Below are 11,640 nucleotides of genomic sequence, written 5' to 3'. Positions count from 1 at the left end.
ATTAGATTTCCGGTACATACTTATAATTGTTTTTTCTTGTAATAATATAATATACTTAGGTAAGACTTTTATTTTATATTTTTAATGAAATCTTAAATTCCATTTAATTGGGTCGTGTACTAGGTTCAAGATAAATTATGAAATTCTGATTACTAAAAAAGACTAAGGCATCTTGTCTCCAACTTAATATACTAAATAACACTATTTTTTGTATTTATAGGTCTCCATCTAATCCCAATGCTGAAACTTTCATTGACTCACTTAGTCTGCAGCTGGAAACTCTAAATGCGTCTACAAATAATATTATTATTACAGGTGACATTAATATAAACATTGCTTCTAAAAGGTCTGAACGAGCAAAAAAACAGGGTTAAATACTTAAACATGCTTTCCATGTACGGTTTACTTGCTGGTCACACCATACCGACCAGGGGAAAAAATTGCTTAGACCATATAATATTAAAAATAAACAAAACTAAACATCTTGCAACAATAGCTATCTTACATACAACCACGACAGACCATTTCACTACGTTTCTGTCTATATCAAAAATTAAGGATCACACACCTGTCCAAAAAACTAAAAAGGTAATTAATTTTGAACAAGCATTAATTCAATTAAAAAACAAAAACTTAGCAGAATTACTATATTGTGATGACCCCACAGATGCAGTTAATCGTCTGATATTTTACATAACTGAAACACTTAAAGATAATACAGAGATCATAAACATTCCTTCTAAACTCCGTACAATAAAGCCGTGGATTACACCAGGAGTCTTACGATGTATTAGGAACCGAAACAAATTACAGAAAAAGACACGAAATGATCCATTTAATGAAATAGTTAAAATGACATATATTAGATATAGGAAATACTGTAACAAAATTATAAAGCATGTAAAAAGAAAATATGATAGGGAAGTATTAGCAAAATCTGTTAAAAACAATAAACAGCTATGGAAGAATATTAAAAACATTACATACACTACTAAAAATAAAAATACAATTACTGAATTAACAAATCTAAAAGCATCCCCTACAGAGTCAGCTGATTATATAAATGAATACTTTTCCAGTATTGGTATACAACTCGCACTACAATCTCAACCTGAGGCACGTGAACTACAAGAATATCTTGACAGTTTACCAGCTCAGTCGAACTCTTTTGTTCTTCTGCATACTGACATCGATGAGGTTCATTCTATATTGATGAACCTCAAATCAGAGAGTGCACCAGGTCATGATTGCATCCCTACATCTTTCCTAAAGATCGCAAAATCTGAAGTCGTGCCAATAATCGCCCATATCGCAAATCTGTGCTTTGACAAAGGTACCTTCCCAACTCCACTTAAGCAATCTGTAATAACGCCAGTGCATAAGGGCGGGGACAGAAAAGATATCAGTAATTACAGACCAATCTCTGTATTGCCTGCGATCTCCAAAATTTTAGAAAAACTACTAAATAAACGACTTCTTAAATATTTAGACAAATTTCAACTCCTTTCAAATTGCCAATTTGGATTTCGCCAAGGAAAATCGACAGAAGATGCAGTATCCGCGCTATCTAGTTTAGTCATTGAGCAACTTGACAAAGGTAAAAAGTGTTTGGCGGTATTGTTGGATCTTAAGAAAGCATTCGATACCGTTTCTCTCCCCGTCCTTATACATAAGCTAAATATGATTGGATTGAGAGGAACCCCGTTAGACCTATTTACAGACTACTTGTCTGGTAGAAGACAGAAAGTAAAACTGGAAAATGTCACTAGTGAATACGTGGAGGTGTCGTACGGCGTGCCGCAGGGGAGCGTTCTTGGACCCACTTTATTTTTAATATATATCAATGATTTGTGCAATATGCAAGTCCAGAATGCAAAAATTTTCTCGTACGCTGATGACACCGCCGTCGTGTTCACTGGGGACTCCTGGGACCTAGTCAGAGCCGAAGCGGAGTTTGGCTTAAAACGGATAAATAAGTGGTTACATAATAATATTCTGACTCTAAATGCCACCAAAACAAACTATATCTGTTTTAGTATCTACAATAATACACAACCTGCAGACAACTTCAATATTCAACTACATAGTTGTAACAATAATAATGACCTACTAGGTACTCAAAAATGTATGTGCCCCCGATTACAAAAAGTTACACACACAAAATATTTGGGCATATTTCTGGATCAGCGACTATCCTGGTATCCTCATCTTGAACATGTCATGGTAAGAATAAGAAAATTGAGTTTTATTTTTAAAACGTTGCGACATGTGATCCCAGGAACGGTCGCGGTACCAGGGAAAAATCATCCTAGAGATCTCCTTAAAGAAATCTATGTGGCCTTAGTACAATCGATTATAACATACTGCATTACAATATGGGGTGGAGCGACAAAAACAAAGTTTCTTGAGGTTGAACGTGCGCAACGTGGACTAATCAAGGTCATGTATTTCAAGAAAAGGAGATTCTCTACTGAAAGACTATATATTCTGTCTGGATTACTGTCAGTAAGGAAACTGTATGTTCTTCACTCAGTATTAAACCTACATAAAAAAATAAAATACTATCCTCTCAGCACAACAAAAAGAAGGAAAGAGGATCCTGTAAAAGTTCCTAGCACAAACACTGCTTTTGCTAAAAGGCAATTTAATAAAAGTGTCGCCGTGATATACAATAGGCTCAATACTTACTTGGAAATTTATCCCAAAAATTACTATTATTGCAAGGAGAAAATAACCACGTGGCTTGAGGCCAAAACCTACGATGAGATCGAATCCTTACTTCAATAATAGTAGGTGATGGATTAAACACACACGCACGCACGCACACACACACACACACGCACACACACACACACACACACACACACACACACACACACACACACACACACACACACACACACACACACACACACACACACACACACGCACGCACACACACACACACACACACACACACACACAGTAGTAATTAGATAAGATAAAAAAATACACTTTGTAAATAAAATGTAAACTCAGATTATTAGATATAACTGGGAGTGAAGAGCGATGCCTCCTAACACAGACTTTGTAGTCTAAAAGGAGTCATCATCATGTAAAATAATATTGTAACTCTGTTTTAATTAATAAAGACATTTTCATTTCAAAGACATTTCATTTCAAAAAAGACAGATTTAAACTAACGAAAAATTTTCTTTTTTTTCAAATTAACTTATTATGAATTTTAATCAAGAAAAAGTTCAGTCCGACAATTTATTTCGTTTGTTCTATGACGTCACAGTGTGTTCCATTGTAATTTCGTGATTTGACGTGCGGGTTGTTTCCTGGCGCAAAGGTTGTCCATCGCCATACAACGTGGTAACGCGGCAAGCGTGATGGGGACCTTTGCGCCCGGATCCACCCGCGGGGGCTTATTTGACTAAATAGATTGTTATTGTCTATTTTATATAATGTGTATTTTTCTTTGACTGTAATGTTTTTTTTTTTGACGTTTAGTAAAAACTAACTGTAACGATTTGACTAGTTGGAAACTAGCCTATTCTATGCTAAAATCCTAGATTTCTTCAATAACTCAATTTTTTTATTTCAAAAGTTGTACAACATGGGTACAACAGCCTCCGTGGTCTAGTAGTTGAGCGTTGTGCTCACGATCCGGAGCTCCCTGATTCGAATTCCGGTGGGAACATATCACAAAAATCACATTGTGATTCCTATTTTGATAAGTACATTACAGGCTAATCACCAGATTGGCCGAAAGTAAGATTTTCCGTGTTTCGGAAGACACGTTAAGCCGGTGCTTCCGGTTACTACTACTGATGTAACTTAGTACTCGTTAAATGAGCCACGTCAGGGGCCTCCGTCGGCTCAATTATAACCCTGACACCGGGGTTGATGATCACAACCCACCGATAGAAGAAGATCCGTCGTATTACTATGTCTGTCTCTAGATTTCGATCAATTTTTATGCCAATTTCATCCAAACTTGTCCAGCCCTTTAGGAGTGAAAAGAGAGGAAAGAGTTAGAGAGAGAGTACTATCGCATTCATAATAACATAGGCCCTAAAATAACACAACATAAAATAAGCTCACGACTTTATCCCAATTGGAGTAGTCAGAGGTACATCATCACAAGATAAATTAAGTACCCACACCTCTCCGAGTTTTCTGTTAGACCAATGTGATGACAAAATAAAGACTTAATTTATGGAAACACCCAAAGAGATAATTAAAACGAAAAAAAAAAACTTTAAAAATAGTTAAGGTGTCTTTTTTACGATAAGTTGAAATCTTCATGTAAATGTAGACTTATCGGTCTAAGTAATATTAGTGCTCAATATTCTGGACAGATGGCGCTTGCGTCGGCTTAATACATAAGTAGATCGAAAGAATTTCGCATGGACGGAGGAGGACTGGGCGACTTGACAAGAACTGCGGGTGAAGTCCCGTCCGACTTCGATTTTTTTTGATTTAATTTTCTCTTTATATTATAATGTCATGAAGTTATTGAGTTGGATGAAACTAGCTACAAAGGTTTTAATATTTTTTTTCCTCTCTAACTTACGATCGGTTTTCCAACCATAAGTATTTTGGGTGAATTGCAAAAGCGAAAAAAAAAGTTGTCTTGGCTGAGAACGGTAGTGCAAAGTTCTGCTAAATGATTTTGAATATTTTTTCTGGGTAAAGTAAGTAGTCCTCTACCTTGGCAAAAAAAATCATTCAGTTTCAGCAACTGTAACACGCTGAAAAAATTTTTTAAAGTGTCATTTTATCATTGCGGTAGCTTGTCCGTAACCCATTATCGCTTATAAAATGTCTTGCTCTACAATTATTTTCTATTATTGGGATTTAAATTGATAGAATTTCGTTAAATTATTAAATAATCTAACAACAAAAACTATTTCTGTCTGTTTACCTTCCTTCTCATACATTTGACAGGCAGTTAAATTTTGTCCGAAAAAAAGTTATCATTTCAGAGGACAGTAAGTTTTGGTAGAATAACTCCGTCAACGTTGCGTCTATGACACCTCCTTACCTGCCAACACCTCGCATTGGTTCGGCTCGACCGCTAGACGTGAACATACCCGTCACAGCGTGTAATGGTTTCCCGCCAAAAAAAGAAATTTATCATTTCGGTGATAGGGGGACAAAAAAAAATCAGTAAAAAATCATTTCGGTAGCCATTATAACTCATGTTAGATTAGTTCAATTTATTTCATATTGATGTGTTAAATCGGCTGCAAGTACTGTTTTGTTTGAGAAGTGTCGATTTTTCGATAGTTATTTAAATTCACAGTTTATACAAAAATAACCTGTTTTTTATCATCTCGGTGTTATCATTCCGGTGGATTCGGTGGACTGAAACGCCAATAACAGTCCATGGGAATGATAAGTAACACTGAAATGATAAAACCGTTAAGTTTTAGAGATCCGTGTGTTAAATTTTAGTTTCGAATTGATGATGCGATCCAGCCGATTTCGGCTACGGCGACTGCTTCAACTCCGACGTTCATGTGCTCGCATGTGGCTTATATAGCCAATCTTATTGGAAAAGATCCTCGCACATAGTGGGCATGTGAGTACACCATTTAAATATGCATAATTGATCGCCGTAGGTGGTCGGGCTTTCAATTCATCGCGCTTGGCGTCAAGCTCTAAGCGCCGTCGATGTTCAAATTCATGAACTTTGGTGTGAACCAAAGCTCTCCATTCCGGGCGATTAGCGGCTAGATTGTCCCACTGACATGGCTCAATGCCGCACCTTTTCATGTGCCGCTTTAGCACGTCTTTGTACCTAAGGAGTTGTCCGCCATGCTTGCGCTTGCCTTCCTCAAGTTCACAATAAAAGACGCGCTTCGCCACTCGCTGCTCAGTCATTCGTGACACGTGTCCGCACCAACGTAGCTGCCGCCTCATGAGATAGAACTCAATGCCACCTACGTTAGCTCTGCGCAACACTTCGGTATTCCGTACGCGATCAGACCATCGAATCCCTAGAATCCTCCGCAGACATTTGAGGTGGAAGCGATCTAGCATACGGATGTGCCGGCGGTACACGGTCCATGTTTCAGCTGAATATAGGATGTTAGGGAGCACAACCGCCAAATACACCGATATCTTGGTTGCCAGCCTCAAGTCATGTGAGCAGAAGACCCCGGAATTCAACTTACCGAACGCTGCGGCTGCAGCACCAATCCGGCTGTTGATCTCTGCATCAAGGTCGCACTTAGATGACAATGTGCTACCCAGATATCGGAACTTGTCGACCTGCTTCAGCTCGTCCTCGCCAAGTTTAATGGTCAGCGGCTCGTGACCGTCGATGTCCAGAGACATCACCTCCGTCTTCTTGACGCTGATCTTCAGGCCGAATTTACGGCAAGACTCGTCGAAATCGGACATTAGCTGTTGCAGGCCCTCTGGGGATTCCGCCACAAAACACAGATCATCTGCATACAAGATCTCAGTAACCACGGTATATGAAACCTTGGTGCGAGATTTAAACCTCGCTAAATTGAAAAGGTTTCCATCAGTGCGGAAACGGATGTGAAGACCTTCAGAAGTAGCTCGTAAGACTTCCCGGACTACTACCGCAAAGTATAATGCGAACAGCGTGGGTGCGAGTACACACCCTTGTTTCACCCCACAGGTAACAGGGAAAAACTCGGACTGTTCGCTATCAACAGCGACACAGCACTCCATGTCGTCATGCAGAAGTCTTACCAGTCTCACAAACTTCTCCGTGCACCCTATCTTCCCGAGCACCATCCAGAGGGCTTCCCGAGGCACACTGTCAAAAGCCTTTTCAAGGTCGACAAAGCAGAGATACATACGACGACGTTGTTCTCGGCTTTTCTCCTGAAGTTGGCGTAGTGAAAATATAGCTTCGCAGGTACCTCGATCAGGCCGAAAGCCAAACTGGGTCTCTGGTAACAACTTTTCAGAGAGTTTCACAAGGCGGTTAAGTAGCACTCTGGCAAAGATCTTTCCAGGGACTGACAACAAAGAAATACCTCGGTAGGAACCACAATCGGAACGATCACCCTTGCCCTTATATAGAGCCCTGATGCGCGACACTTTAAAAGTGTTTGGGACTTGTTCTTCTTTCCACATAAGATCAAATAGTTCCCATATAACCGAATGTAGCTCCTCGCCACCGTATTTTAGCAATTCACCCGGTATGCAGTCAATGCCAACCGCACGCTTATTTTGCTGTTGTTTAATGGCAAGAACAACCTCACCACGGGACAGCGGGTCATCCAACGTATTGTCAGCGGGAAGTTGTGGTATCGACTCAACGTGTTCCCAATCAACCGATCGATCCACGTTCAGCAGGGTGTTGAAATGTTCCGCCCATCGCTTTAGCACATCCTCCCTACCTGTCAGAAAACCATCACCACTAACAGGTTTAAGAGGTACTGTAGCAACACAAGATGTACCTATCAACTTTCGAACCTCACCGTAAAATTCCCCTAGTTGATTTGTGTCAGCGAGCCACAGCATGTGGCGAGCCTTGCCCCGCCACCATGTGTCCTTAGTTTCCCGACAGAGTCTACGAAGTTCCCGATCACTTTGCCTCACCTCCGCCATACCATGTTGGTTTTTTCGCCTGTGCTGCCGAAGGAGACATCGGTGTTTGTCAATTGCATCCCTGAGGACTCCATCGTTCCCATCAAACCAGTCCTCGTTCTTGCGGACTGTTAGACCCAAAGTAACTGTAGCGGTGTCTAGAATGTGAGCAGATAGAGTCCCCCAATCCGCGCTGATGTCACCAGTATTACTGTTGGTATGCGGCAGCGCGGAAGCCAAGGCTACTGCATACTTCTCCCTCACCTCGAGATCTTGAAGGCTATCTATATTAAGCCGCCTCGGCTTTTTCCTGCCAGACCTACAAGGACGCCGGAGTCGGAGACGCAGCTTTGTGACGACGAGCCTGTGGTCGCTCCAGCAGTGTGCACCACGCATTACGCGAGTGATCTGCACTTGGGAAAAATGCTTCTGCCGCACGATAGCGTAATCTATCAGGTGCCAGTGCTTGGACCTTGGGTGCATCCACGTATTTTTGTGCTTAGCGGGAAGTCTGAACATGGTGTTCGTAATTGCTAGCTCGAATTGTGCACAAAAATTTAGTAGCAGCTGTCCGTTGTCGTTCATACTGCCTACTCCGTGCCTGCCCAAGACTTGAGGCCAGGCAGTAAAATCTTGGCCTACTCTGGCATTGAAATCGCCCAGAAGAAGGATCTGCTCTCTGGGACGTACACTCTCGATGCAGCGAGTTAGCTCCTCATAAAACTGGTCCTTAATGTCATCAGGTTTGTCTAGCGTAGGAGCATAGACACTGATGACATTCAGGTAGTTGTCGTTATCCAGGTACAAACGTAGAGTGGTAACGCGATCCGAGATGTGGATCGGATACTCCTGTAGCTTATTTACAAGCTGATTCTTGATCGCAAATCCCACGCCTGACCGTCGCGGTTCAGAGGAAGCGAGTCCTTTCCAGAAGAAAGTGTACCCACCACCGTGTTCCACCAGCTGCCCTTCATCGGCTAGATGTGTTTCGCTGATAGCAGCCACATCTACATTATAGCGATAAAGTTCCCGCGCTATAATGGCGGTTTTCCGTTCGGGACAAACGTTGTCATCACGATCAAGAAGGGTTCTCACGTTCCATGCGCCAAATGTCAAATCCGATGTTTTAATATTGTTACTAATTTTATATGTACTGGTTTTCTGACCACGAATTAAAGATGCGGAGGTAGCCGCGGCTACTACCATCCCTGTAGGTCGGGGTGAACATTTTTTAGGGCACCTTTTCTAGCCCCCTCCAAGGCTGAGCAAGGAGAGCAGTGCCATCCCTAAACAGGGCTGCTCTGACGCTCCAGGTGCTGCCGAATCCTCTCTGTCTCCCCAGTGCAGAGCGAAAGCGACCACGATGTTCTACGAACACCCCCAGAGCCGCCCATGTGCAGGCCTCAGACAAAGCCCGGTCTGCATCAAACCTGGCCTTTCTACTTCAACCCATCGCCATGGGACTATACAAACTCGGAGTCCTATCTACGGAAGCAGTCATCTGCGCAGGAATACTTTTAGTGCATAGGCGGGTGCGCAACCGCAGATGCCCTCTCTCGTCCTTACGCTCCGTAGACCAGTGGAACGGAAACCGATACGACTGGCGGAGAGTTCAGATGCAGTATCTGGCCGGCAATTACTTATGACCTCAACTGCCGCCCTAGGCCATCAACATTGCCTTGCTAACCCGCCGGATCCACCAGTATCCGATGCTTATCAGCGTGGAGTGCCTTCTCCGCCGAGTTAGACTTAATGCACAGCGCAGGAGGTATCTGCATGAGAAGCCCATTCTGCTGAAGCAGGCGGGTCCCCTCACCGGGTTTAGCCCACGAGCCGACGTGGTTTACCAGGGTGTGGCCGTTGCGTGCACAGCAACTGCTTGGAGCCACCGGTGAGAGATTGTAGGGTGACTGGTAGTAGGATACGCTCCCCATAATAGGGCGGCTTGCGAATCCTGCAGGCACCCCACTACACCCCTTAGTTTCGAATTAGGTATTGTTTTAAGGGCCTTTTTAACAGTTTTGTGGAGCTATTTTATTTTTCCTCGAGATGATCTCATGGTTTTCCAAAACCATTTTAGGTGATTGGAAAACGTCATATAACCTTCTGTCAAACTCCTCTTTCTGCTTTTCTCGGTAACCTTGAATACCCAGACTTATCCATTCTTTAGATCCTGGTGGACACTGGCCTGGATAAAATAGTTTACACCAGTGTCTACCGATCGCACAGCGGTAACTCTGAGACAAGCAGGTTATTCACCTACCTCAGTAGGACAGTGGAGTTGGCACGGCGGAGGTATCTCTCAGCGCAACTTGTTCTTCTCCGGGACTCCAACGCCCACCCGCAAGAGTGGTTGTTCCCATTCCAGAAGACCAATCATGCTGGCAAAGAGGCGCAAGCTTTTGCCATGTGTGGCAAAATCTCTCACATCTGGTGAATTGCGTTACAAAGATACCTGACGTTGCTAACTATAGCGCCAACTGCTTGGACTTTTTGCTGATAACTGATCCGGACCAATATCAATCTCTATCAGTGACTTCCCCCTTGGGAACATCCGACCATTGTCTGGTGAGATATGTGTCTGTCTATTCCTCACCTGATTTTAGCCCCAGAGGATCGAGGCAAATATGGTGACACACGCTAGCAGATTGGAATGAGATGCGGCACTTCTTCGCAAACCTATCCTTGGCGTGAGGTTTGCTTTTCTTCAGAAGACTCGACGAGCTGCGGAGATGCCATATTAGTTGTCAGGCAATGGAATACTCTATCCCATTTTCTGACATATCATCTGACGATAAGGCTCGCTCATGGTACATCGCGAAGTTTGCTAGTGCAGAAGCTCTAATATGCCTCCTAACATGCGGGCTCTGAAAAATTCCCTGAATACCGCTGCAAAGTCTTGCAAGAAGACAATGCGCAGGGCACGTTTCGACAATATTGGCCAAATTGATGCCAAACTGACTGAGCTGGTAGTAAAACCTTTTAGCCGCTAGTCAAATCGGTCGAAGCAAACTTCTGCCGTTTAAAAATGCTTCGCACTCTAGACGTGAATAAGGTCAGTAGTCCTGATGATATCCCAGCAATAGTACTGCGGAACTGTGCACCTGAATAGTCTCCTACTGACACGCCTCTACCTGCTCTCTCTGGGTTCAGGACAATTCCCGAAACCATGGAACCTTGCTAATGTGCAGTGTATGCCCAAAAAAGGCACTCGTACCAACCCTGCTAACTACCGCCCCATCTCGGTACAACCGCCGCTAATCCTGAACAACCGCCTCCTGGCGTACCTTGAAGCCAACAATTTACTCAGAGATAGGTCAACTGATGTTCTTCTTGTGTATGCTACACGCTTATGTCCCTTGATATATTCAGGATCCCTTCTAGCCTATGTAATTGGATAGATAGGGATAGTTGATTCGGGTAGTAGTTGATGGGTGCTTGTCTGATCTACATGCTATTAATGCCGGACTCCCTCAGGGATCTGTTCTCTCCGCCACGTTTTTTCTATCAATGATCTGCTGATTATGCCGGCATTATCATTATTTATAAGCATTATTTAGGCATGCAGACTAGGGTGAATAGGCATTTGCTAGGTAAGTGTGATTTACCCTAGACCACATCGTCATTTACCATCAGGTGAGATTGTGGTCCTACGTGAACCTATATTATTTAAAAAAAATGTAGGTAAGTAATAAAGAAGCAATGACAATAGCCACAAAAAATACATATTGACAATAAGCATCATCCCTCTAGCATTATACCGATTTTTCACAGGGTCCGCTTACCTAACTTGAAGATTTGACAGGTCCAGTATTTTACAGAAGCGACTGCCTGTCTCACCTTCCAACCCATGAAGGGGAAACCAGCCCAATACACATTAGGTCACATACCTCCGAAAATGGAATTTTCGGGAATGTGGGTTTCCTCACGATGTTTTTCTTCACCGCTGAGCATGTGACAATCATTTCTGATCTAAACATGAATTACCTTACCACCCACCCATTAGCTACCACGGCTCCACATATTGACAACAACTAAATGCATTTTTTATTGCTCGATGAAAGAAACGAACAACAA

Source organism: Pectinophora gossypiella, chromosome Z (assembly GCF_024362695.1).
Source record: "Pectinophora gossypiella chromosome Z, ilPecGoss1.1, whole genome shotgun sequence".
Taxonomy (NCBI): Eukaryota; Metazoa; Arthropoda; class Insecta; order Lepidoptera; family Gelechiidae; genus Pectinophora; species Pectinophora gossypiella.
Note: the sequence above shows the minus strand (reverse complement) of the source record.